This window comes from Mobula birostris, chromosome 27, assembly GCF_030028105.1.
Source record: "Mobula birostris isolate sMobBir1 chromosome 27, sMobBir1.hap1, whole genome shotgun sequence".
NCBI classification, from domain to species: Eukaryota; Metazoa; Chordata; class Chondrichthyes; order Myliobatiformes; family Myliobatidae; genus Mobula; species Mobula birostris.
Genome location: NC_092396.1, coordinates 15,063,419 through 15,070,006, shown reverse-complemented (window position 1 = coordinate 15,070,006; position 6,588 = coordinate 15,063,419). Strand labels below are relative to the sequence as shown.

At 46.1% G+C, this 6,588-nt stretch overlaps 1 long non-coding RNA gene across 1 annotated transcript; it reads left to right on the top strand.

The window, feature by feature from the left end:
* Positions 1–368: 368 nt before the first annotated feature.
* LOC140188583 (uncharacterized) lies at positions 369–5,955 on the top strand. The gene is made up of 3 exons (XR_011883331.1): positions 369–632; positions 3,927–4,046; positions 4,131–5,955. It is a non-coding gene; the product is annotated as an uncharacterized lncRNA (long non-coding RNA).
* The last annotated feature ends 633 nt before the right edge of the window (positions 5,956–6,588 follow it).

Genomic DNA, 6,588 nt, shown 5'->3' with positions numbered 1-6,588 from the left:
ACACACGCACACTCACACTCACTCTCACACAAATGTAACCCGATGCTTTATCCACCTGCTGTTTGGGGGACTTTGTTCTTGCTGGGCTGGTAGGTTTGCCAGCCTAACAACAGTGGCCGCACTTCAAAGCAACTTGTGTTAAGTGTGCTGCTTAGAGTTGCCATGATGTGCTGTGCAAATGTATAGACTTTCTTTAAGGTGCTCGGAAGAAGACTGACATCCTGTGGAATGTAAGCACAATTCCAGCCGGAATTCCGGGTTGGGGGAGTTGTCGGTGGAGAAGTATCTGGTGTCATCTAAAAGAGGTCAACTGTGGCACATTGAAATCTTATGTTCACCAGAACAGGGCCTGAATGTGGAGTGAACTGTGTCACTAATTAAATATAATGCAATACTATATTTGGCTTTTGTTCAAAATTCAATCAGCAGCTCGCCAACTACTTCCTGCAGCAGAGATTTGTATTCAAAAGGGAGAGCCATTTTATGTTGTCAGAAAGAAAATGCACTCATCTGGATTGAACACAGCACTCCATCTTGCTGCAGACAAGAAGTTCTCCATGTGTTTTTGACAAGTTTTTCACCGGGGAAATGTTCCTGTTGCAATGCCCTAGTTCGTGATACACAGGGGAAAGGTAAGCTGAGTGTTGTAGTCCAGAGACTCCAATGGCTCCACAATGGTCAAAGTCAAAGTACTTATATGTAACCATATACAACCCTGAGATTCATTTTCTTGTAGGCATTTACAGGGAAAAAAGAAATACAATAGAATTTATTTTATTTATCATTAATCATAAATAAACAGATAGATAAATTAATTAAATAGATACTGTTAGAGCATTTTTGGGGTTAGGACATATAGCAAATAACTTCAGCAGCTAACTTCAATGACCAATCTTCAGATCTGAATATAGTGTAGGTTAAGTTTAAAATGCAGCTCCAAACAATGGTTAATAAAAGCCGTGAATCACAGTTAATGGGAAGACCAGATAACACTGATTAAAATGCACTTAGGTATCTGTGGCATGGGCACGATGCAGGAGGTGTGAAGTTTGTGTGTAGTTCAAAGGAACCATTGTGGATGTATTATAAATATGGAATTGTCCTTTGAGATCTTTAGCACATAAAATGTTCTGTAGTGTCGGGTTCAGCAAAACTCTTCCTTCGAAAGGGTCTCCATAGTGGGTGTAGTGTATATGGATTTCAGTAAGGCATTTGATAACATTCCCCCTTGCAAGCCTCCTTCAGAAAGTAAGGAGGCATGGGATCCAAGGAGACTTTGCTTTGTGGATCCAGAATTGGCTTGCCCACTGAAGGCAAAGGGTGGTTGTAGATGGTTTGTATTCTGCATGGAGGTTGGTGACCAGTGGTGTTCCACAGGAATCTGTTCTGGGACCCCTCCTCTTTGTGATTTTTATAAATGACCTGGATGAAGAAGTAGAAGAGTGGGTTAGTAAGTTTGCTGATGGCACAAAGGTTGGGGCTGTTGTGGATAGTCTGGAGGATTGTCAGAGGTTACAGCGGGCCATTGATAAGATGTAGAACTGGGCTGAGAAGTGCCAGATAGATTTCAATGCAGATAAGTGTGAAGTGGTTAATTTTGGTAGCGTCAATTTGAAGACAGGATATAATATTAATGTAGTGCTCTTGGCAGTGTGGAGGATCTGGAAAATGTTTGGGGTCCGGGTCCATAGGACACTCAAAACTGCTGTGCAGGTTGACAATGTTGTTAAGAAGGCGTATGGTGTGTTAGCATTCATCAACCATGGGATTGAGTTCAAGAGCCATGAGGTAATGTTACAGCTATATAAGACGTTGGTCAGACTCAACCTAGAGTACCATGTTCGGTTCTGCTCACCTCACTACAGGAAGGATGTGGATACTATACAGAGAGCGCAGAGGAGACTTACAAGGATGTTGCCTGGATTGGAGGGCGTACCTTATGAGAATCTGTTGTGTGAACTTGGCCTTTTCTCCTTGGAGCAACAGAGGATGAGAGGTGACCTGATAGAGGTGTATAAGATGATGAGGGGCATTGATCGTGTGGATAGCCAGAGGCTTTTTCCCAGGGCTGAAATGGCTAACACGAGAGGGCATAGTTTTAAGGTGCTTGGAAATAGGTGCCGAGGAGATGTCAGAGGTAAGATTTTCACTACAGAGTGGTGGGTGCGTGGAATGGGCTGCCGGCGGTGGTGGTAAAAGCCGATACATTAGGGTCTTTTAAGAGCCTCTTGGATAGGTACATGGAGTTTAGAAAAATAGAGGGCTGTGCGCTAGGGAAATTCTAGGCAGTTTCTAGAGTAGGTTACATGGTCAGCACAACATTGTGGGCCGAAGGGCCTGTAATGTGCTGTAGATTTCTATGTTCTGTGTTCTCCGGAGTGTTCCCTCCACAACTGCCAGCTTCACACTTTGCACTTCGCCAGCCCTGCTCCTTCCCACAGCAGTGTGATGTATCAACTACCCATTTACCTCAGTCCTTCTCACCATCCAGGAACCGAAAAGGTCTGAATGTCGATAGGTCCGGGGACCCAAGGGGTCCTTTCAGGCGAGGCAGCAACTTTCCCAAAGTAGTGCATTACATTCATTACTCACAAGGTGGTCCGCATGAAGAGTCTTGGCCCGATACATCGACAGTTTGTTCTCCTCCATAGATGGTGCCCAAACTGCTGAGTTCCTCCAGCTCGTGTGTGTGCGTTTCTCACTCTGTAGTCTCCTTTACTGAATACGTTTAAAGCAGAGGTTGATAGCTACTTGATTAGTTAGGATGTCGGAGGTTACGGGAGGAAGGCAGGAGCACGGAGATGAAAGGGAAAAATAAATCAGCCGTGATTGAATGGCAGAGCAGACTTAATGGGCCGAATGGCCCAATTCTACTACATTATACAATTAGTGACATCTTGAATATCTGGTGGTAGGGGCAGGTAGATCAGGGACATTTAGAACACTCTTAGATAGGCACATGGATGAAAGATAAATACAGGACTGTGTGGGAGGGAAAGGTCAGACTGATCATGGAATAGGTTAAAAGGTCAGCACAACATGGTGGGCTGAAGAGTGTGCATTGCTCCGTATTGTTTTACATTCTATGATTCTCTCACTCACCTACACGCAGGGACAATTTTTATACTGACAAATAACCTAGCAACCTGATTGTCCGTGGGATATGGGAGAAAGATGGAGAGCCTGGAGGGAGTGCCACTCCGATGGGGTCTGTAGTCAGGACTGAACCCACGTTTCCGGTGCCACGAGTCATGGGCTCTACTGGCAGTTTTGGCACCATCTGTGGAGGGGAATAAAATGTGGACGCTCCAGGCCAAGGCTCTTTGTGAAGACCACCTCGCGAGTACTGAATGTAATGCGCTACCATCCATGAAGCCCATCTTGATGGAGATGGAGGTGAAAGCACAGAGGAACATCTGGAGAAATCTCTGAAATGCCCAGTTTGCTGCCACTGCTACTGTCCGATCGAGAATCTCCGGAGGGAAGGCCCCAAAATCCCCGGCTTTGCCAGCTGCTGGCGAGCGAGGCTGAGGTCGAAGCATTCGGATAGAGGTGGTGCTTGGTACTTGGTGTCGGAGGGCTGATCAGAGCTCGAAGTTTTCGGACGACTCAGAGTCGGACTGTGGTCGGGCATGGCAGGAAGAGTTCTCTTCCTTCTCCCGTCTGCGTGAGATGTGGGACTTCCGAGAGACTTTGAACTTTTTTACTGTGCCATGGCCTGTTCTTCATCAAGTTATGGTATTGTTGCACTGTTGTAACCATATGTTATAATTATGTGGTTTTTGTTAGTTCTTCAGTCTTGGTCTGTTTCTGTGATATCACACCAGAGGAATATTGTATCATTTCTTAATGCATGCATTACTAAATGACAATAAAAGAGGACTGGGTGTCCTCATAATCTAATAATCTAATCTGATCTCCTCCAGGTCATTTTGAGGACTCAGTTGACTGAACCTGCGTATCTTTGGGGTATGGGAGGAAACTGGAGCACCAGAGGAAGCTCACGCATGCACCAGGAGAGCATGCAAACTCCACGCAGACAGCAGGTACTTCAGTATCTCAGAGTGCATCGTATATCCCACTTTTACCCAAGCGTCTACAACCATAAACCTGTTGCTTTGCTCCCACAGGATGCATCATGAGCCCCGATGGAGGGCCTTGGCCCGAAAGGTCAACTGTTTATTCATTGACATAGATGACGCCTGACCTGCTGAGGAATCCAGTGTTCCATGTGGGATGCATTTGTACTGAACTGAAAAAATCTATGCTCCAATGATAAATTCTGTACTATTGTGATAAAATTAAATTTAAAACACCACTGGTGTCAGGTAACCAAACGACTCAGGGAGTCTGATGCTGAATCAGCCCATCCAACATCTGCAGGAAGTGTGCGGGAACTCTAGCGCTGTCCTTACTTACACCTCTCCTGGCCACTTTCCCAAAATGTCTGTGACTTATGGAGAGTTGGTTGATATCTGATCAGAGCTGTCTTGATGAGTTTCACATCTGGACACTGTGAGTGTTGTTGAGAGGTACCTCGAGGGCCCAGGGGTACAGTCTGAGGTGGGTCGGTTGTCGGTCAACATCTCTCTGCACTTCATTCACACAGTTTCTCCAAAGGTCATCGCATTGACGGGCAGTAAATAATGACCAGATTGACCAGACACGGTACCGCTAGACTCCAGCATGGCCAGTTCCTGTAGTACTGTACCCCAGGTCAGTTCCTGTAGTACTGTACCACAGGACAGTGCCTTTAGTACAGTACCTCAGTTGAGTTCCTGTAGTACTGTATACCAGATAATTTCCTGTAGTACTGTACCCAGGTCAGTGTCTGTAATGCTGTGGCCCTGTTCATTTCCAGTGGTACTGTACCCCACATCAGTGCCTGTGGAACGATTTGCCTGTTAGGGGTCAGGACGGTGGGATGAGTTGTTGTAATTAAAGTTGAACATTCAATGGTTCAACAAAATCCTAAAGTTGGAAGTCACAGAGACTTAGAGAAAGGATATCTCACAGTGGTAAATAACTATAGCAAACTTTAAACATTGCGTGCCTGGGGAAAATGGTTTTATTTTGTTTGAAATTGTAAGAATGTGAAAAGCCTGTCAGAGAATCCAAACAAAAGAAATACCAGACTCAGTGTGAGACACGGATCTGCACATCTGCAAAAGGTTTACAATCTCTCCCAGGGAGTGGCTGGGCATTTTATGATTTGGCAGGGGACTGGTTGCAATTTATAGCAATCATTACACACACCAACCTTCCCGTCAGCCCTACACCCGGGAGAACTGCCTCACTGCGCACTGGTTACGAGACAAACGATGACCAGATGTGCTGGGGAAAGGAAAGGACTCGGAGTGGGACAGTGGCCATGGGGAAGTGTGGGGGAAGGGGAGGAGAGGACAGCACAGGCCAACACATTGATAGGGTTACTCTGACTTTTATCCCACATGTGTGCTCTTGGCAAGAACGCAGCAAATTTGCTTACTACATGCAAGATTTTCTCCCCTTTTCCGATATCATCTGTTGGGGAGGGGGGGGATGAGGGTATCATAATTCCAGCAAAATGTATCTCTCCTCTCGTCTCAGCTTCCCTCCCGAACACTCATCTGTGCCCTCAATATTGCGCTGCTAAAGGAAAGATGTCATTATGCTGGAACACACACAGAAGTTTTGTGGGCTATTGGAACCACTGGGATTAAGTTATCAGGATAGGCTGGGGCATTTTTCCTCTAGGGCACAGGAGGCTGGGGGGTGACCTTACTATTTTTATTGAGATACGGTGCAGAATAGGCCCTTCTGGCCCTTTGAGCCACGCCACGCAGCTATCCCCAATTTAACCCTTGCCTAATCACAGGACAATTTACACTGACCAGTTAACCTCCCAACCAGTATGTCTTTGGACTGTGGAAGGTAACTGGGCACGGGGTGAACGTACAAACTCTTTACAGGCATGAGGGCCATAAACATTTTTAATATCAAAATAAACTTTATTCATAATAAAAAGTTACTTACAAGTGCAATGCCTTGTCATTTTTACATTCATAGACAAGGCGTAGTGTTCTATTACATTTCTTAAAACCAAGAGGACTCTTGCCTCTCAGGTGGCCTCCTGGGGGTGGTAATCTAATGCAAGAACTAAGGGGCTTCCTCAGCCAACCTGCCCCCTCCCTGCCCAGTCGCAGGAAGAACCCTGTACTGTGGTCCCTCCCCACCGAGCCTTTAAGGTGGCCGCATCAAGTTTCGGTGCGTTCTCCAGCGACACGTAAGGTTGTAATATCGGAACACTGAGTTGCTGGTCTCTCGTTCTCGTTGCTACGGGAGAGACCTCTCTCTCCCTCGATGGAGAGAGACAGTCTCTCTGAGACACCAAAGTGCTGGGATATGGACTACAGTTTCTGATGGGACTCTACATCAAGTTCTCTTTGGGGGGGCTTTTGCTATTGCTTGCTAGGTGGTGGTGGGGGCGGGTGCTTCTACTAGTGCAAGTGGGGGTTCAATGCTCCTGTTGCGTGTGAGCGGAGGGGGGGTAGAGTTTAGGGTTCTGATGTTTTTATCATTCATTCTATGGGTTTTTTTGTTTCGTGG